This window comes from Ailuropoda melanoleuca, chromosome 7 (assembly GCF_002007445.2).
Source record: "Ailuropoda melanoleuca isolate Jingjing chromosome 7, ASM200744v2, whole genome shotgun sequence".
NCBI classification, from domain to species: Eukaryota; Metazoa; Chordata; class Mammalia; order Carnivora; family Ursidae; genus Ailuropoda; species Ailuropoda melanoleuca.
This window is the reverse complement of record NC_048224.1, coordinates 42,498,526-42,520,179: the sequence shown is the minus strand read 5'-3', so window position 1 is coordinate 42,520,179 and position 21,654 is coordinate 42,498,526. Positions and strand designations below refer to the sequence as shown.

General features: G+C 39.1%; 1 long non-coding RNA gene across 2 annotated transcripts in view; it reads right to left on the bottom strand.

Annotated features, from left to right (window-relative positions):
* Positions 1-10,052: 10,052 nt before the first annotated feature.
* LOC117803014 overlaps positions 10,053-21,654 on the bottom strand; it is a 32,946-nt gene continuing 21,344 nt past the window's right edge. The window contains exons 3-4 of one of the 2 annotated variants that reach the window (XR_004626553.1): positions 11,245-11,521; positions 10,053-10,583 (exon numbers count right to left, since the gene is read on the bottom strand). This is a non-coding gene — a long non-coding RNA (uncharacterized LOC117803014). The remainder of the gene's footprint in view (positions 10,584-11,244; positions 11,522-21,654) is intronic. The other variant, XR_004626554.1, reaches the window with a different exon arrangement.

Here is a 21,654-nt window from a genome sequence, read left to right as displayed (position 1 = left end):
CCAGTGAAGGTATTATCAGTTTCAGGTGTAGAAAGTGAGTGAAAGTGATGATACTCTTCAGTCATGGTTTAATCACTTTAAGTCCATTTATGGACCCACTCTAGTTAACTTCATCCTAATTTCTATCTCTTTTGTTCCTAATCCCTACTAGCATTTGCTTCCTGTGATTTTCACCAAAAATATTGATTCTATTTTTCTTGTTTATGTCCTTTTATATATTAGTATCTCTGTAAAATACATATTGTGCTTTTAAATGCATATATAAAGGGCTGTATATCTCATCTGAAACTAATCTTTTTCCCTTTAAAACTGTGTGTGTTTAAATAACATTCTATTGGGGTGTATTTACATGCAGTAAAATATACAGATCTTAAGCATACAGTTAAATGAGTTTGACAAATGTATATTCCCATGTAATGGACACCCTAATCAAAACACAGAACATTTCCATCACCCCCAGAAAGTTTCCCTCTTTTTATGGTAAATCCCCCAATTAGATCCAACCAGTGTTCTGATTTCTATTACCATAGGTTAGTTTGCATGTTCAATGAGCTTAATAAACATGGAATTGTACAATATGTACTCCTTTACATGTGGCTTTTTTTCCCTCAATATGTGAGATCCATCCAAGTTTTGCATGTATTATTTTTTTAATCATTACTATTGAATAACATTCCACAGTAAGAATATAATACTATGTTTTTAAGATAGGTGTGTGTGTACATCTAGTCATTTGTTTCTGACTGCTTCACAGTATTCTGTAATTTGCATCTTCCGTATTTTATTCATCCAGTCCCCTGGTCACAAACACTTAATTTTCTCCTATAGCCCGCTAGCAAAAATAATACTGTGACAAACATCCTTGACTGCATTCCCTTTGAGAGCTCTGTGAGAATTCTCTGGGGTATATAAACATTCTTAATTTCATTGAGGACAGTTGCAGTATAGAATGCTCACATCACTTTATATTCCCTTCAGCAGTACTTGCAGGCACCATTTCCCCATTTGATGGCCATGAATAGCATTACAATAAGGGAAATAATGTTAACCAGTATTCAGTATTTATAGCATGGCTTTCCAATAGAAATTTTTGTGATGAAGGAAATATTCTATATCTTTATTTTCCAAAATGATAGCTACTAGCTACACATGGTTACTGAGCACTTGAAATGTGGCTAGTGTGATTGAAGAACTTCACTTTAAATTTTATGTAATTTTAATTAACTTAAATGTAAAGTAAATAGCTACATATAGTTCATGGGTGCCATATTGGACAGGGAAGATTTAGATGATGAGATTTGATTTAGTTTCTGAGTCCAGTGGGGCATCACTGGAAAGGGATTTAAGAGAATGATATGATATACTTTTGTCTTATCAAGATCATTCCAACTGGGGTGAGGCATGGGTGTAGTGGGATTCAACAGAAGTCAAGAAATATTAGTCAAGAAATATTAGTTGAGATGATGCTGCAGAAATCCTAGCTAACAAAAGGAAAAAAAAAAAAAAGGATGGCAGCTTGTGTAGGAGCAGCGGAGATTGAGAGAATGAGAGAACAGAGTCAAGAGTTTAAGTGGAAACACTGGTAAAACCTGGAGAATGACTTGGAAATGGTGGATCAGAAAAGAACCAACAATGAATTCCAAGTTTCTAGCATGGATGACAAGATGCTTGGAGGTACACAGTTTCTAATGAAGGTCCCAGCAGTTCATATGGAAAACCACTCATCAACCAGGAGTGGTAATGGAAACCTAGTCAAGGTCTTTTGAATCACAGAAAGATTGTGTGTGGAGCCAGATTGTCTTAGGGTCTGGAACCCCATATGTTACTACTCCCGTTTCACCAAGGCTCATGCCAAAGGTCACCTTCATCTGTCTTACACCATCTTTTGCTCAGTCATAGATTGACAGAGTTTAGCACGAGAAGAATGAAGCGACCTGGAGAAACTTGTAAATATCTGGAAGTTCTGAGGTTGACACAGAAGGAAAAGTCTGGGAACTGATATGCATCCATTGTTTAATGTTACAGGCAATTAGTGATCAGGAGCAGCTGGTATGGTTAAACTGTTAAAAATGCCAAAGTAAGTGAAACAGAACATATGGGATAGGTTTTATCTCCAAAATACTGCTTTGAGGATAATATTGACATGATTTGCCTATCATATTTTCCCCCTATGAAATGATTTGCATAACATTTCCTAGAAATAGGCTCCATATGTGTGTTAGTAATTTGGTGGAAGAAGTGTAAGCTCAAGCTCATTGAAGGGGTGCCAACTACAAGAGGAATCATGAATCTGCAACTAGAGCCAGGCAACACCTCTCTTCATGGGAAAAGTAGATTGTCAATGGAAAGTCAACAAAAGGAGCTATGAAACAGATAGTGAGTCCTTACTATATGACAGTCACTGAGCAAGGCATTTTTGTTCTCATTAGTCAACTTTCTAAGTATGTTAGCAACTCCATTTTGTAGATTTGAAAACTGAGATTTAAATGGAGGTAGGAGTTTGCTCAAGTCACACAGGTAGAAAGTGCCAGAGATAGGATACAAACCAGTTTTACTTGACTGAAAAATGGCTCTTCTTAGACCAAAAAAAAAATCCCTCTCTGGATTTGGACAAGTGTAGTGATTCTCAAAGTGTGGTCTCTGGACTACTAGCATAGACCTCACCTGGGAATATTTTATGAATATCAATCACTTCAGACCTACTGAATTAGGATTTCTGGTGGTGAGGCCCAGAAATCTGTTTTAACAAGCCCACCAGGTAATTCTGATGCGTGCTGCTGTTTTGGAACCACTGGATAAGTGAGATTTAATTAATCACATAAGAAATAGTTACCCAGGAAAGCTACAGTGGGAGGACGTTGCAGGGAGGATGCAAAGAAATAGAACACATGTTTTCTACACAGAGAGTAATTGCAGAACATTTGGGGAAATATGCATAACTGAAACATCAACAACTCTATTTGGTGGAACAAGTACTCGGTAAGTGATTTTGAAACCTTGTTTCTAGTCCCAGATTTGCTACTGATGTGCAGGTTGGTTTTGGACAAATCATTTAACTTCTATACTTTTCCTTTTAATACCCATTAAAATGATAATGGTGGTGGTGTAATAGTGTATTTTTCATGGCCCTTTAGAGTTTCCAGTGCCTTTACATGATTTTAGAGGTAGGTGGACAGTGATTAGCCAAAAATTAAAGGCTGTTTACTTAGAAAATGTCCAATATGTCTTCCAAGTTGACATTCTAGTGGAATTTTTTTCAGTGTACACATTATTTTTACTGGTAGTATTGAGTTTTTTTAAGCCAGTATTATTATTTTTAATATAATCACTTATTTTTTATGTATTTTTAATTCTAGTGGAGTTTTTTAAAGTAAGATGTAAATATTCAAAGTTATAGATGGCCACATTTATTGATTCTCAAGCTTGATTGCACTTCAGAATCATTAGGAGCTTAACGGAAAGTAAAAAAATCCAACCCTTTCTCCAGAGCAATATACCATGCTCACATTCTATATATATCTACACATATATATATATATGTATATATATATACCAGGGAGAGGTGTGATTATAATCACTTTCAGGTGATTATAATATGCTTCTAACGTTGACAATTGTGGCTCTAAATATTAAGTGAATCTGAATGAAGGAGAAATTACAGTGGCCAGCAGTAATTTGGGGAAGGAGTACAGTGATATCTTAGCCATCTATCTTTGTGACTCTCCATCATCTATGCGAGAATCTAGTTTACTTAGCTTGGAATTTAAAGTCTTCCATGCTCTACTTCCTGAGTACATTCCCTGCTTCCTGTTCCATTAATCACTTCCATAAGCCCAGGCTTTAGCCAAATTAGGCTCCTTGATTTTCTTCAGCTATACCCAGAGCTACACGTTCTCTGTAATTTTAATAGTGCTATTTCCTCTGACTGGTTTTGTCTATTGAAAGCATATCCTTCCTCCACAGCACAATTCAAATGTTAGATCCTTCATGAAGCCTTCCCTGGCACCTCAGCATCTCTCCTTCCTCTGATGGCATATCACATTTGGATATCTAATCCATTGGGATGTTATTGACTGCATAAAGGAACACCTTGTCTCACATAGCTTCAATAATAAAGACAATGTATCATCTCGGAAGTCATGAAGTAGGATGGCTTATAGGGTCAGTTTAATAGTTCAGCAGTGTCATGAAAGACTCAGGTCCTTTTCACTTTTCCCATCCTCCAGCCTTGCTTTAGTTCCCTGGGTGGAATCTAAAACAGCCACCACAGTTCTAAGTGTCACTCACAAACATAACTATGCCCAGTGGGTGAAAAGAGCTTTTGTTGATGTTGGTTTCTTTTGAAGAACAAGGAAACCTTTCCAAGAATCTGATCATCAGACTTCTTATGTTCCATTGGCCAAAATTGTGTCACATGCTTGTTTCTAAACCATTCACTGGTAAGGGGAATACAGTTTCTGTGACTGGCTTGTTGAAGCACATGTTTTTTAATAGAAGGATTTCCTGAAAAAAAATTGGAGTGTACTTAGAAAGGAGGAGTGATGGTAATTGGTGAATGGTTCTTGACTAAGCCATTAACTCCTTCTCCCAAGGAAGTAGGCCCTTTCAGCTTACATGAGAGTTGTCTGTTCCACTGTTTTAATTCTGCTATTGAACACAAGTCTCCTTGAGGATAGGTTTTTATGTTTAAAGGCATGAGCTTTGGAGTCAGGCACACCTGGGTTGAAATTTAGGTGATAAACTCCTTCCAGTTTGCCTAAGGCTTTCCTGATTTTAGTACCCAAAGTCATATATTTACAGAACCCCTTAGCCCTAGGCAAACAAGGACAGCTGGTCACCCTCCTTGAAATCTCATCTCTACCATATATTGGATGCATGATTTGGAGGTCAAGTCATTTACTCTCTCAGTGTTTCATTCAAGAACTACTTTTGAATGTCCACTATCTTCCGAGCACTGTTTCAGAAAGTTCTCCTTATTTTCCTGACCACTCTGGCACTAGCTCTCTAATTTCCCGCAATTGTGCTAAAGCTGTCCCCGGACTGCCTTGTGTGTGACCCCCTCTCTGCACCCCATCACTCAGAGATGATGTCAGAGGAAGCCTGGCCGCCTGACGAATGGGACTTGGGAAATCCCCAGGAGTTTTCAGACACTGTTTCTGGCCTGAAAAACAAAAACACCCGCGAAACAGCCAAGGGTCCCAATCTGCTCAGGGAACATGCCGTCCTCTCCTGTTTGCAGGGCCATTTCTTGGACAAGCAGCGGCTCTGTTTGCTGGACTTTTGGCCCTGTGCAGTCACTGTGAGGCAAGGCACATATTGCACAAACGGGCCAGTGAAATGAGGTAATTGCGGCTTTCGATGAATGCTATTTCTGTCTCCTGGGCAATGTTGGCTTGGATATGAAGAACGAGAGCTAGTATATCTGACACGTTATGGCTCTCCCCACAAAGTGGAGATAGATAACACAGGAGGGGGAAAGCCCCATCCTGTTTTCTCCTCCTAATACTCCATGCACGTACCATGCCACAACTTTTCCATTTGGGCACAAAAGCTGTCTTTCAATGTAATTTAATATAGTTGTGTTGAACATAATCTATGGGCCAAGCATGTTCGATGTGTCATCAATTTCCTCTTCCCAAGGACCCTGAGAAATAGATACATGTAGTATAATATTTAGAGAGGAGCAAAATGGCACAGGATGGTGAGGTCCCAGGCCAGAATACTAATACATGGAAAGCAGGGTGAACACTTAAGTCTCTCCATAGTAGACTGTCTCATCATACACTGTTATTTTAGCCATTTGTGTTGGATTACTGTCCCCAGAAATACATTTTATTCTTTCATGTTACTTCAAAACGGGAACTATAGTAACATGATTTCTTTTTAACACTCTTCCTAGCAATATTGCCTACCAGAGTACAGTGACGACTCGAGCTGCTTGACTGAGAGTTCAGTTTTCTCATAGGGATTGTTTCTGCTTGTTTGAGTTGTGTGTTTTTGTTTTGTTTCTGTTCTTTTTGTCCTCACACATTGGTGCCTAGTTCCCCAACACTAGTTGAGGCTGTCAGTGAATCTGCCTTTTAGATTCCCTTACTGCTATTCTTCGTTGACTTTTTAGTTTGGAATGTTTTAATAAATCAACTCAATAGCCACACATCATTAAATTTTTATGTGATGTAAGAGTAAATAAGCTCTACTCTGGAACCCAAGGGGCCATTTTATGGTTAAAAGACAAAGACTTGGTTTACTAGGCACTTCTAGTTATCCATAGGAAGGTGTATTCTGTTAAGAATACTTGGTGAAGAATAGGCTTTTCAGAATCAGAGTTCTAGTGCAAAACTCTACTATATTCTTACTCAGAGAGCTTAGTATCCACCTAGCCTTCCAAGATTCTCTTTCCATATCAGGAATATGGGAAGAATGCATGCAAATTTTGCAAATATTTTAAGACATATTGTATGAGGAGAAACTCTTTGCAAAGTTCCTGATGCCTTGTGCAAGCTCTGTCAGTAATAGGGATGCATTATTATTGGGGGTTGTCATATATATAAATATATATATATATATTCATATATATATATATATTCATATATATATGTATATATATTTAAAGATTTATTTATTTGGGAGAGAGAGAGAGTTAGTTTATAGGGTGAGGGGCAGAGGGAGAGAATCTTCAAACTTGATCTCAACAACCCATGAGATCATGCCCTAAGATGAAACCAAGAGTCAGATGCTTAACCAACTGAGCCACCTAGACACTGCTATATACTTTTTATGTCAGTTTCTCAGAAGCCTTTCACTGTCTATCCCTAGGTCATATGGGCTGTGTTAGGAATAGTTATCTTTGGGTAAGTGAGCTATTGCTCTTATACATGTGTGTGCATGTTCATGGTGCCATTTCCATAAAGACTCCTCATGGCCTTTCTTGTCCAGGGAGAGGTAGACGACTGTAATTGTGTCATCAGTTACTGGTATTCAGGTGACCTGAGTTCAGGCTTCAGATGTGCCCAGGATTCAGTCTCCACTCTCTCACCACATTGCCCATTTCCTCTCACTTCCCCTCTCTTCTATCCCTCAACTTCACTGACTTTTCAATACTGAATGATTATGCATAACTTGTATTTCCTGACTCTTTCTAACCATGCCCCCAGGGTCTCACTTTCCACCCCAAGATGTTAATCAGGTACTTTGATAGACAAAACATTTCCCACTCCAGGAAAAATTATTGTGCCAGCCATTAGTTTTATGTATATATTTTTTCCCTTTACAAGTAGAATAGAAGTGTATACATAAACCAGGAGGTTCCTAACTGCCTGAGCCACATTTAGAGGTAGGTAGGGAAGTTAGAGAGGACTTCACTAAGCATATATTATTTGAACTATTTGAGCTGAATCTTGAAGGATGAGATAACCAGGTATCAGCCCTAAGTTGCTGCTCTCCCCAGTGCTATTTCAGGTCACAATGAAGTGGACCCAATTAGTTGAGCTCCCAGCATGCTCAGAGGGAACATTGACCAACAGCAAGAACCATTAGAGTTAATAAAAGTTGCAGAATTGGTGAAGGGCTTATGAAGGGTGAAGATGGGACATGTTACTGGACATTTGCTCTGAGCTGGAAAGTAGTGTTGTGTGTTCATTAGAACAACATCAAACAAAAGACCCTCCAGGAAGTCCTGGTAACCAAGGTGATCAGTATTTAGAAAGCAGAACTCTAGTCCCTGGGCAGACATTCTGTCATGTAAAAGCCTCATTTAGAAATATTGATGAATTGATCTATACCTTTAAAAAAAATGCTTAAAACACTGGTGGTTGTGCTTATGTAATTGGAAGGAGGAGGCAGAAAGTAGAAGGGAAGCCATATTATTCATTCAAAAAGCACTGTTTGGATGAGCAAAACAAGGCCACATCTATGACAGACAGGGTCCCAAGAGTTTTTCTCATAAAAGCACCAGACTGGGAAAAGCAGGTTTTATACTTGGAGGAGATATCAAAGTAAAGCTCAAAAGGCATAGCAGCTAAGGACTGCCATATTCCTGTGAGTCTGGCGTTGTCTTCCTGTCTACGAAAGCAGCAGATTTATGTACACTTCAGGTCCAGATTCTCTTCACATACCCAGCCACTCACACTACAAACTCCCCTGGACCATTTTTGACTCCCATTATTCTTCATCGCTCTTATTCAATTAATTTAGTTTTATAACTTACCTGTCCTAAATGTGTCTCCGTTCTGTTGAATTCACTCTTCCCTTAGTGCTATTACCCTGGCACAAGCCCCATTTATATTTTTGCCTGATTGTCCTGGCTAAGGCCTTAAACTTCGACTTGCATTCAAATGCCTGAGGATCCTGTTAAATAGCAGATTCTGATTCAGTAGGTCTGGAATGAGGCCTGCAATTCTGCTTTTTTTTTTTTTTTTTTTTTTTTTTTTTTTTGAGAGAGAGAGAGAGAGAGAGGTGGGGGTAGGGGCAAGAGGGCTCAGTCGCATGACCCTGCGGTCATGACCTGAGCCAGAATCAAGAGTCAGACGTTTAACCGACTGAGCCACCCAGGTGCCCTTAGATTCTGCGTTTTTAACAAGTTCCCAAGTGGTGTCTATGCTGCTGATAGAAGAACACCACTTACAGTAGCGAGGCCCAAAAGGCAGAACCAGCTCTTGCACACTCCATAACCCATATTCCTACACTACTTCAGATAGCCTCTGAAGGGTTTAGGGATTAGACTTTCTCTGCGGGCCCAGAAGATGAAACAAAGACCACTGGGTGGAAGGAGAGCAAAATATGGATATCTGGAAAGCGATTCTGACATCAAAAACTGATAAACAGTAATATAGACTATCTTACGAGATAAGTACCCTGTCATTATAGATATTCTAGTAGAGACCAAGCAGTGTTTTTTCCCTAATATTTTCTCTGAACATTTCAAACATAAAGGAATGTTATAAAAACTTTATAGTAAATACCATATGCCTGTGTTCTAGAGTCTACAATTAGCATCTTAGTACACTTGCTTTATAACATATCCATTCATCCCTCTATTTAACTGACAACAGTGTTTTTTTCTATGCATTATAAATTAAGTTGCGTTCCTCTCGAAATCTTTAGCCTGTATATCGTGTATTGGAGTTCAGTGTTTGTTTGTTTGTTTGTTTGTTTGTTTATGGGTGAAACTCACATGCAATGGATGCGCAGATCTTAAGTGTGCCGTTTGATGGGGTTTGACAAAGGCGAACTCCTATCAAGATATAAAACATTACCATCACACCAGAAAGTTTTCTCATGGCCCTCCATCGTCAGTCTCCACCCCTATCATCCTAGAAGCCACCACTCTTCTGAATTGTTTCCACCATAATTTAATTTTGCCTTTTCCAGACTTTCGTATCAGCTGAATTATAAAGTATCTACTCTTATGTACAGCTGCTTTCATGCTGCATAAATATTTGAGATTTACCTATGTTGTTATGTTTCTATAATTTTTCTTTTTTGCTGTTTTTTTAAATAGAGATATAATTGATATACTATAAATTCACTTTTTTAAATTGCATCAGTAAGTGTGTTTTACTATACTCACAAGGCTATGTACCCATCACCACCATCTAATTCCAGAACATTTTAACACTACCAAAAGAAATCCTGTATGCATTAGCAGTCACTCCTCATTCCCTTTCCGTTCTGCCCCCAGTTTCTGGAAACCACTGTTCTATTCTGCTTTATTACTATGGATTTGCCTATCCTGGAAATTGCATATAGTATTCTATAGTATGAACTTGTCACAGTTTATTCTTCCATTCTTCTGTTAATGTAAACCTGGGCTGTTCCCAGTTTTTAGCTATTTTGAATAAAACTTCTGTGAATATCCATGTAAAAGTTGTTGTGTGGACATGTGTTTTAATTTTTCTTGGGTCAATGCCAAAGAGTATGATTACTGGTTCACAGTATACACTTATGTTTAATTCTATAAGAAATTTCCACAAATATTTCCAAAGTGGTTGTACTATTTAAAAATTTTTTAAACGATTTATTTATTTATTTGGGTGGGGGGAGAGAATCTCTAGCAGAGTCCCCACCAAGCATGGAGCCCAGCTCAGGGCTCGATCCCCAGGACCCTGAGATCATGACCTGAGCTGAAACCAAGAGTCAGATACTCAACCGACTGACCCCCCCCAGGTGCCCCCAGTTGTACCGTTTTATATTCCCACGAATAGTGTATGAGAGTTCCAGTTGCTCCACATGCTCATCAACATGTAGTGTTGTCAGTTTTTTCTTTAAATCTGGGCTACTCTAGTGGGTCCAACAATGTTTAGCAGGGATACGTAGCATAGACTCCTGCACAATGAGGAGCTTGAAAAAGAATGGGTCCATAGAACTCAGAGCTCCTGGGGATCCAATGCAAGTTACATGTACCCCTGTATTAATTTTTATATTGCTGCCATGACGAACTGCCACAAACATAGATTAAAAAAACACACAGTTATTATCTCATTGTTCTCTAGGTCAGACATCTGTGTAGACTCAGCTGTTTCTCTGTTCCAGGTCTCAAGAGGCTGAAATCAAGGTGTTGGCTGGTTTGGGCCATTATCAGGAGGCTGTAAGGAAGAATTTGTTCAGGTGTCAGCCACCTTTAGTTCCTACAGGCCTCTTTCTAGCCCTTGCATGTGGTTGGACCACAGATCCAGCAACTGTTTTTGGACCGTTCTTGTGTTTGAAATCTCTTTGACTTACCCTTCTTCCACAAGTCTTCTGCTTCTAGCTGGGGAAGGGTCTCGGCTTTTAAGGGCTCATGTCACTAAAAAGCCAGCTGGATAAACCGGAATAATCTTCCTATAATTGTAGGCACATCTGCAATGTCTCTTTTGCCATGAAATGTAATACAGTCACATGATCCAGGGATTAGGACACAGACATCTTTGGGGAACCCTTGTTCTGTCTGCTACAGCTCCATTAGGTGACTAATGCCCAGCCCTCTAGCAGATGAAGAGGTTTGGAATTTTGGATTTCATTCTCCACTCTACTCCAGTTTTTCCTCCTCTATCAACATTTCATGAGCTCTGATTAAATGCTTCTGGCATTTTATGTAACTGGATCAAGAACAGCTTAATGTGGAATATTTCAGTTTCACTTGGGGGCTATGAGTGCTGCTTCACAGATTGATGTAAGAATTCAGTCAGTTAATTAATACAAGTGAAAACATGTGGATAGTGCCTGCCACAAAGTAACTGCTCTGGAGAAGCTCAGTTGTCATCTCACCTCTACAAATGAGACGTCTTCATGTGGGCAAGTCACCATTCTTCCCCAGGCTTCGGTTTGCTCTCAGTTATGATGTGTCTGTTGACCATTCTTTGTGTGCACCACCATCCTTTTCCCTTTTCCCTTCTGCTCTCTGACCTAACACACTGACCTCTGTGTGCTGTATCAGTGAGGTCCTGTGCCCACCGATAGTTGGTTGGGTTTCGCCAATGGGAGGCCACTGGAAGAGACTGAAGAAAGGGAGATGGTGGAGATTGAGATTTTCATTCTTCACTCCCTGTCAGGCCACAAGTGAACAGTGGTTAGTCCTTCATCTAGAGACCACAGCCCCTGTCAGAGCTTATCTCCTACAACCGTAGTCTGCTTTCTCAAGACTTTAGTAACACTGTTCCCTCTTCTCACCCCTCTTCTCCCTCTTCTCTAATCATGCCTTTGTAAATCATCTCTTCATTAACGTCTCCTAAATTATCCTTTCTAAGTATGTCATGTTGATCCTGCCTGAAAAAATGGGGACTTCCTGGACCATTTCTATGGGCCCTTATCTATCGAAAATAATGTAATTCCTTGGTTCTCAAGATATATGAAGTCTCCACAATTCAACATTTATTCAGTGCTTTTTGTAGAAGTGCTGAAGAAGACAAAGAAGTAAAGACACAATAAGAGCCTTGGGGACTTTCACTCTTTCATTCATTCAAAAATAATTGTGCACGTGCCAAATGAGAGATTAATATCTTAGCCAACTCTTTAGACTTTTTGTCAACCACTTCTCTTTTCCTCTGAAAAGTTATGTCAAGGAAAAAGTGACATGTGATGAATATTTATTATCTGCTGGGTACATTAAACACATCTCTCTATAATCCTTCCAGAAACCCTTAAGAGAAGAGATCACCTCTTTTTACCAGATGAGGAAATTGAGGCCTATAGAGATGTTATGAAAATTCAGATTCATATCTCTTTCATTGAGGTCTCAACCTTTCCTTTAACCAGGTTGTCTTCAGGGCCTTAGCTGTTAGGATGAGGTTTCAGTGACCCTTGCCTTAAATTCGTCATTGACCTACAAAATCAGCCTGGAACCAGGCACGTGGGAGCAGTCAGGATGGTTTGGATAAATGAATGATTAACGCAACAGATGAACGAATAAATTTTTGAGGTGGGTCTCACTTTCATAAAGAATTCAGAAGCAGACACAGGTTGATACAAAAGGCATCCAGAAAAGGGCTAGGATTTTGGCTAGAACTCCGGGGTAAGAGCGTCTCCAGAAAGATGAGGCACTTGGTGCCAGCGGGGTTTGACAAGCCTCCACACCATCCTGTAAGCCCATTCTTAGTGCCAGGCACAGAATGTTCCCATGAGAGGGTTACTCACATTTCAGCATTCTTCAGGACTACATCTCTTGTCAGGTGGATTGTCAGGGACTATGCTTGTCCTTATAAAGCTATGGAGAGAATGCCAGGACAAGGCATAGGTCTCAACTAGAATGATAGTGTGGCAGAACAGAATCTGTCTTCACCCCAGAAATGCAAGGAGGTTTTCAAAAATAATGTTTCTCCCATTTCATAGTAATGGCCATATTATTAACATGCATTATATTTTCCATAGATTGTTACATTTCAGCTTCATAACTGCTGTGTGAGGCAGATATTATCAATTCCACTTACAGACTGAAAAACTGAGGCTCAAAGTCCACATGATTCAGGGTCACAGAATGGATAAGTAGCTGAGCTGGTACTGAAAAGCAGGCATGTCTGACCTCAAATGGCTTCCTGTCTACCTTTATCAAAATACTACAAACAGTACCAGTTAGCATCTGTCTGGTGTTTTAAAAGTATTATGTTCTGCTAGTTACTTTGGAAATTTTTATATGAATTTAATTCCCTTTCTAGGCCATTAACACTTTGATAACTAATTCATCTAACGTGTTGTAATTCCTCACTGTTTTCTTTCTCATTATTTTAGTTTAAATTTATGTATTTTTCCCCTGAATTTCCACAGTGCATCTTAGTTGCATAGTGTATTAGCTAGAGCTCTGCATTTCAAGTTGGGAAATAGGGGCCATAGTGCCAATCCACAGTTTACCCATATAACCTTGGGTGAATAATTTAAATGATCTGAGAATCAGTTTAACCCCTCATTGAGTGGGGGTGATTATCCCTGTCCAACTTAGTTCAAGGGACTTTTTAGGATCAAATTAGATAGTAGATGTGAAAGTGGTATTTAAACTAAGTACAATAAAAATGTTGGTAGGTTATTTTTTTATTTTACCATTCAGTTTTGTGTTACGTGTGTGTGGGATGGTGTGTGTGCTTGTGTGTTTTCTCTCTCTCTCAATCTGTAAACTATCCTATGGATTAGGAAAAGTTCGCTTATTCCATATTTATAGATTGTTTTCTTCATTCTCTCTTTCCTCCCTTTTCTTCCTTTGCATTTTCCTTTCTCCCTTCTCCCTTCTCTCAGCTTCTTCAACAAACCCCCTTTTAGGTCTTAACCATAGACTTTGCACTGTGGCACAGCATACAAGGCCATATAAGGCATACTCCCAGCCATAAAGAAGCCTATCACTGAGCATAAGAAGTAAACAGATAACATGATGGGATCAAGAGAGGAAAAGTGGATTAACTAACATGCCAAGGTGACCCACAGAGACAAGTTGGAACTCTCATTTCCATATGCCAAGACAATATTCTTTCTACCCTTTAAAAGCTTCCTCTGGGGAAAAAATGCCACTTCTAAGCCAATATTTCCAAGGATAGAATCTGGCTTAAAGGAGAAGGAAGTCAATGAGTGTTCATTGAACATGTGTACATCATGCTGTCTCTTCATGTTCCCACAAATACCCTTGTTGCATAGGTAAGGACAGAAAGTCCAGAAAGATGAAGTACTTTGTCTCAGGTCATAGAACTAGAAAATGGTGGAGCTCTGTTCCCACTCTAGGTCAATTGAACTTTAAGTATATTAAGGCAGAGGCATCTTGAAACAATATAGAATTAAGTAAAAGCAACAGGCTAGATTTTATAGGCTAGTAGTGTCTGACCTTCATAATCTTAGGGACTCAAGCACTCTATTCCCTGCTCTTTTAATGTCACCATGGATGACTGAATGTGGCCATGTTGGCCGATGTTTCTCTTCTCCAGAGCTATTCCATTTGGTGCCTCTCTGGGGATGCAATTACATAGACCTGTTCATGGCCTTTGAAATTGTCTAAAGTCTTCTCTTCAAGTTGAACAGAAACCCACTCCAGCTCAAGGGAGCAGCCTATGGAAAATTCCTGACACTGTATGTTCTCGTAATTTTTGGAACACTGTAAATATTTGAGTCAGTAGATCTTAATCCATAAACACAGCTGTACTTAAAAAACCTTGATGGGGAGTTATTATAATTTAAACAATTGGGTAACAAAACAAATCACTGTTAATCATTTTCGTTTTCTAAGGACAATGGACTTAGACTTCTCATAGAACTGACATGATGAGCTTCGCAATTGCATCCACAAATAAACTTACAAATGCTAAGATAAACCATTCTCAACTTTTTAAGAACTGTAAAAAGAAAGTGAGGTGGGGGAGGGCCAGGAAAAAGAAGAAAAACAAAACAATTTTGAGCAAGACCAAGACTCTCATAGCCATAATGCACATGAGGCCTCCAAAGATAAACATTAAGGGAGAAAACCCTCTTTGGGTTTCTCGTTTCTCTGTCTAAATTATGTTATGAATTACCATTATTTGGGGATTATTCTTGTATCTGTCAGAACTAGCTTCAGCTCTCTTCACAGACTTTCTCTTTACTGCAATTTACCGAAAGGACTCAGAATAACCGATTCATTCCCACAAGAGATATTGAGCTCTTGTGTGTCAAGCACCATGCTAGGCACTGGGGATGATGTGAGGAATGAGATGTAGCTCCTGTCCTCTAGGGGATCGTAGTGTAAAATCAGAAACAAGAAATGGTCACAGATGAATTTTTTAAATAAATGGATAACCCAACACTGTGTATGAGAAGGAAAAAGACTTTGGATGATATTTCTAGCTGGAAAGTTGAGGGTGGTATTTGGGGGTAAGGTTGGATAATCCTTGGAGTCTTCATGGAAGAAGAGACATTTGAGCTGAGGATGTAAAGGAAGCTGAGTTTGAGGCAGGGGGCAGGGAGGAATCCAGGCAGAGGGAGCTGTTTGATCAAAAGAGCAGGTTTATTATTGCATGGTGCACTGGGTGTTATACACAAGTAATGAATCATGGAACTTTACATCAAAAACTAGGGATGTACTGTATGGTGACTAACATAATAAAAAATTACTATAAAAAAAGAGCAGGATTAAGAAACAAAGGCAATAATTTGGTTAAAGTTTAAGTTAATTTTTGAGTTTTCTATTTTGTTTTGTCGATCTGTGTGTCTGTTACTTTGGCTCAAGTTTAGGGAAAGGAAAGAAGACCAGCACCTGATAATGTTGGCAGAGCAAAACATAAACAGTTGCGAAGGGTCTGGGATTTCAGGCCTGGGAGGCTTTGTAACCTTTTCTATAGCACAGACTAATTTTGGTAAAGACCAGTGTGGGATATGGAAAGATTCACCAGGCAAAGTAGAGCAATAGATTGAGAGGAAAAACATGAAGTGGAGAGACAAGGGAAAGGTCATGAGACCCTGGATAGTGACAACAGCAAATAGATGGAGAGGAGAACAAGTGGGTCAAGAGGGATTCAGAGGATAAAATCAGAAAGATTTCCTAATGGATTGGATATGAGAAAAGCCAGATTTTACAGGCCTAATGGAAACAAAGCAATTCAACTAGAAGAGGCCATTAGAATTAGAGCATTTAGTGTTGGAATTCTATCTGAAGCATTATTGGGTTCCAAGTTGTTCTTTTTCTACATATAAATGACAAGACCGTATGTTCCCCTGAGCTTTTAATGAATGCTCCTTTGCTTCCTTCTACTCAAGTCCATTGTGTATATAAATAAATTATATATAAAATATATAAAATACATATATATGATAATATGTGTATAATTATTAGTGATATTGTTTTTTAATTTTGACATTCTGCTTGAGGAATCTTCTGGTTGAATCTTATAATTTATGATTCTCTTATATTAGATGACACAATCAGTGATTATTCTAAATCTAAAAGCATGGGAGGGAGACAAAGGTCACAACTTACTCAGTACCTGCTAGGAACCAGGTGATTTTCATGCAATACTTCTTGGGATTGCCGTAATGCCTCATTTAACAGACGAGAGAACTGAGGTTCAGTTACGTTCTTATTCCCTGTAAGACCTCTGTTACAGCAGAGGAACCTTTTTGAGGAATGAACAAAGAGCAGCACTTTACTGGATTCTTCTCGGTCAACTGATGCCTCTCACAGCTCATCCAACTTTGCATTTATTAAGAAGCTATTATGTGCAAGGATGTACTAAACACAGAACCCCTAAACACAATTACAGCGCCAGATTGGAGTCTAATGTCCTTTGCTGAGCCTGTATGTCCTGTCTGTCCTACACCTTGCCTAGTGTCCTCCTGCAACTCTTAGCACTCTCCCTAACCCTGATAGTTCTACAACCACAGCTCAAGTTTTCACAATTTTCTCTCTCATTTCTTGGGCTTACCCATGGCTTTTTGGCTCTTCCTAGAATGCATTTTTATCTTTTTGTGTGGCTGAAAGCTACTCGTCCTTCATCTCTCAGTCTAAATGTGACTATGGAAAAAGCCATTGTGGTCTCCCAACCAGGTTAGGTCTCCAAGTAAAAATTTGTCTGTGCTTCTGTTTCACAATGCTTGGGATACTTTGAATTTTTGTAGTTGTTCATTATTATTTGATTTCCTCTTCCTACTATAACCTCATTAAAAAGAGCAAACTATGTCTGCCTGGTTTGCCTTCCTCCCTCCCTCCATGCCTTCCTCCCTTCCTCCCTGTACTGGTGGTATAATAGAGTCATAGAAATACTCATTGACTATCTTAATGACAGACTTAGTACAAAGTTTGACCAAAATACTGAGGCAGGGTTTCGGTGGGTGGTAGCAAGATGAGGAACCAGTAAAGTTTCCTGGAAGAAAATGTTGAAGTTAGATGGAGAAACACGGACAAGAAAGCTATAAACACGGCTGATTGAGCTATTAATAACTATAACATTGAATAAGACTCAAAATCAGTATGAGACATTGTGTGTAGATTCTTGTTTCCGTCATTTCATGTATGTTTTAGAACCAAGTCCTAGCCTTCTGTCTCTACTTTGGTGTATTTTCTACTATCATCTGTAATCATTAATACTCTAATAGGGATATAGAAATGAGGGAGCACTACATGGTAGACCAGGTGTTCCTGGTTAATCTAGAGTAGGAAATTAATTCTTAACTTTAGCCTCAATTGGGACTTCAGGGTCCAGAAGAACTGGCACATTAGAAAGAGTGAGTGCAAAGAGGGAGAAGTATGCATGGCCCAGAATTTACAAAAGGAGGAGGGGTGGGGTGTTGTCAGAATTTCCTAACCTGCCCAGCAGAATGTCTCAGAAACCTAACTAGAGGATCTGTGACCCACCCGCACTACCTATTTAATTCCCAGAAGCCCAAGTTCTAAACTCATTTTAATTTGTGGTAGCTTTGCCTCCTTCTCCCATAGACCTGGCTATGCCTCACCTGAGGAAGAAACCCATTCAGAAGCTACAAACCATTTCATTCCTCAAATATACAACGAACCCATGTCATTCAAGTCCAAACCTTTTCTCACCATTGAGATTGAAGGGACTCTCCAAATTTACCTCTGCCCTCCGGCGCTACCATCTTTCATTTCTCTGCTTCATTGCTTCTCCATCTGTGTCAACCATACTGGAAGACTTTATCCTTTCTCCCCAGTCATGGACTCAGAAGTCTTTTTTGGCTGCTGAGCTACAGTCTGGGGGACTGAGTGATGCCTCCATGTTCATTCTGAGACAGCACATTAAATTCACACAGTGTAGGGGTGCCTGGGTGGCTCAGTCATTAAGCGTCTGCCTTCGACTCAGGGTGTGATCCTAGCGTTCTGGGATCAGGCTCCTCCGCTGGAAGCCTGCTTCTTCCTCTCCCACCCCCCTGCTTGTGTTCCCTCTCTCGCTAGCTGTCTCTCTCTCTCTCTCTGTCAAATAAATAAATAAATAAAATCTTTAAAAAAAAATTCACACAGTGTTAATGGGATGGATTCAAGTGAATAAAAATAAAAAATTGATTTATTGTCAAGTTTAGTTTTGGGTTTTTGGGAAGGACAATCATTCTTACTACCTTTTAAGTCTTTTTCTGGGGTTCTGTGCTCATTTTTCTTTGGTCTGTTATTTGGCAAATACATGCCTGTATGAGATGCTAAAAAAAAAAAGACAAAAACTGTGCAATAAGAAAAAAATCTAAAGATAATGCTCGAGTCCAGGGGGAAAATAGGTCTGTGTAGCACGGTGAATGTAGTTCAAGAGTAAGGGCAGGATTTGGGCCATTCTCAACCTCTTGTCTTCAGTTTTTTTTTTTTTTTCCACTTGTATAATATAAGAGTTGACTTTAAATTCACTCAGTACTTGTATCTAACATTTCTATCCTTTCCAGCACTTACCAGTGAAATAATCTTTTTTTCTTTCTTTCTTTCTTTCTTTTTTTTTTTTTTAACCAGTCAGGATATCTTAAACAAATTACTTAAATTCCTCATGCCGAGGTTTCTTCATACATAAAACAAATTATATATATATATATATATATATATATATATACACACACATATATATATACACACACACACAATATGTGTGTATATAAGATCTATAATATATAAAATTATATATAATTATATATATGTGTGTGTATATAAGATCTCTTAACAATTAGGAAAGGCTGGTTCTTGCTGGTTTAGTGGTGTGGTGGTTAATGGTGCTGCTGATGATGGTAGTGGTGAAATACTGGTTGCTTAGTTTTGTTGTTGGGTTTGATGAGGGCAGAAGTCATAATGTTAGTGCAAATTTTATCGCTGATGGTGATCACAGTAGTACATTGAACTTTTGGTGTTGGTAGTGATAGTGAGGCAATGGTGTTGATGATGAGGTGATGACAGTGGTGTGGTGGTGTCAGTCCACAAAAGGAAAAGGAATCAACTCACAAAAGATGGATTTAACCTCCATCACAGTCCACAGTTCTGCTTACTCTGCCACAAGATTGAAACTCACATAGAATATTTAAAAATATTCATTCCACAAAACCCCCTTCTCATTCCTCCAGATGGTGTAAATTAGATGTCCAAGAATTTGTGAAAATAGTTGAGGGGCCTTTGAATAAATGGATATCTGTTGAATGAGGAATTCCAGCATTGGTTCTATAAATTGCAAACCAGCTCTGAGTTGGGGTCTTAAAGACATCTGCAAGATTAATAGAGAAAGCACTAATGAGAGTAAACCCCTTTATTATCTGTCCTTCAAGATTAAGGCCATTCTAAGCAAAATCAATAGCATGTGCAACAGCACAGAAAGATGAAACTTTATGCCCTATTGTGGGAAAGGTGAGGAACTCAGAGCTGGGATCACAAAACAGATGGAGGACCAGTAGATGGGAAGGAAGAAGTTGACGGGCCAGATCGTGGTTGGTCTTGCCAGTCAAACTAGGAACTGGTGCTCCTTAGCTTGAGCAAGCAGGAGCCTTTGTAGGGGAGTGATCTGATCTTCATGTTTTCAGCACATTATTTCATCTGCCAAGTGAAAAATGGTTTAGTTGGGGGGAGGGCAATGAGGAAGGGACTGAATAGAACAAGACCAAAATGCTGTAGTGGTTTAGATGAGAAGTGAAGGATCCCAAACTGGGTAGAGGCCATGAGGAGAGATTTAAGACATTTTGGAACTGAGACTATCAGACTTTGGAAACAAGATGAAGGTGGAAGAGAGTGTAAGAAGTAAGAGGAAAAGAGGAACCAAGAAATAATTCCTATTTCTGTTTTAGGCAGCTGCTTCAATTCATGAAAAGAACATTAAGCACTGTGATTCAAGATATCTAGCAGCAGGGGTGCCTGGGTGGCTCAGCCATTAAGCGTCTGCCTTCGGCTCAGGTCATGATCCCAGGGTCCTGGGATCTGAGCCCTGCATGGGGCTCCCTGCTCATGGGGCTCCCTGCTCAGCGGAAGCCTGCTTCTCCCTCTCCCACTCCCCCTGCTTGTGTTCCCTCTCTCGCTGCGTCTCTCTCTGTCAAATAAATAAAATCTTAAAAAAAAAAAAAAAGATATCTGGCAGCAAACCCGCAAGGGCTTCTTATAGACAAAGCTGAATACTTTGAGCAACAAAATAGAAAATGATAGTATTGGATTAGAATAAAATAAAATCCATGAATAAAATAAATATCCATGAGTTCATGAGGATTTAAAAATATTTGATTGTATACATAGATGGGACTGAATGGATAGTCCTTCCTTACAATGGAATTCACATTAATACAAATGGAAGGGAAGAAATTGAAATTGAACAGTGAGCAAACAGCACAGGGATTCTTGCTGCATACAAGTTTTACTAAATGAATGCTAAAATCAGTCCATGAAAGATTGGAGAGAAACAGGATAGATACAGTCTCAAAGATATAGTTCCCAAGATACTTGCCAAATGCAGGGGCAGAGGGGAGAGCAGCTTTATAGTGGAGCAACCCAGCGGAAACCACCTTCTCCAAGTGATCAAGGGTAGCATCACATCACCAGCAGTAAGACACACAGATAGCAAAAACCCAACGATAAGATGCACTAAGGAGGATATAGCATCATTTTGGTGACATTCATGCCCCAAATGTATTACCCTCAGTCCAGTCATGTGGAAACACTAGACAAACACAAACTGAGGGACTTTCCACAAAATAACTAACTAGTACTCTTCGAAGGTGTCAGAGTTGTGAAAGACAAAGACTGAAGAACTGTTACAGTCTTTAGGAGCTAAAAAATAATGACTAACTGTAATGTGGGATCTTGATAGAATTCTGGAACAGGAAAAAAACATGAGTGGAAAACATGACATTTCAGTAAAGCCTTGAGTTTAGTTAATAGTGATGTACCAATGTTAATTTTCTGGTTCTGATGGTTGTACTATAGTTACATAGTATGTTAACATTGGGGGAGGTTGGTTACAGGATATATGGAAACTGTGTTCTAGTTTTACAACTTTTTAGTAAGTTTAAAAGTAGTTCAAAATACAAAGTTTTGTGTTTATTTTGTCTTGTTTTTAATATCTGACAGCAAACTGGCTCTTAATTCTGGATCATTTTCTTGGAAATAGGCATCCTGGTTCCAGTACTTGCTCACTTCTTGTGAGATTTAGGGCACACGACTAATCTGTGGTCCTCCTTCTCTCTCTCTCTCTGTAATGGGCTGATGATATTTTATTTTATTTTATTTTATTTTATTTTATTTTATTTTATTTTATTTTATTTTATTTTTTCTATATATTT